This window comes from Antrostomus carolinensis, unplaced genomic scaffold (genome assembly GCF_000700745.2).
Source record: "Antrostomus carolinensis isolate BGI_N321 unplaced genomic scaffold, ASM70074v2 scaffold34362, whole genome shotgun sequence".
NCBI classification, from domain to species: domain Eukaryota; kingdom Metazoa; phylum Chordata; class Aves; order Caprimulgiformes; family Caprimulgidae; genus Antrostomus; species Antrostomus carolinensis.
This window is the reverse complement of record NW_010302228.1, coordinates 4,977-5,336: the sequence shown is the minus strand read 5'-3', so window position 1 is coordinate 5,336 and position 360 is coordinate 4,977.

Sequence of the window (360 nt, the reverse complement as noted above, 5' to 3'; positions counted from 1 at the left end):
GGAGCATCCGGGAAGCAGCACCGGGAAGCCTGTGGCCGTGGGACCTCACCAGCCAGGTCTGGGATGGTGACAAAGGCAGGAGCAGTGACAACTGTGACAGTTGTTTAAATACAAGGATTTAGTTCCGAGGGATCCACGTGTGTCTGCAGCTGGGATGCTTTCCAAAATGAGGGAAGGATCCTCAGCCCGTGGGGAAGGGGGAGCAGAAACCTGAAAAGGAGTTTTGATGGCCTTTGATTTGTGATGAGAACAGGGAATGGCGTCAGGAGGAAGGAAACAGAGTAATTCTGAAGGTCTAGATGTTAGTTGTGATTAAAGAAGCCTGTGTCGTGCCCTAGCAGAGCTGATCACATCACATCA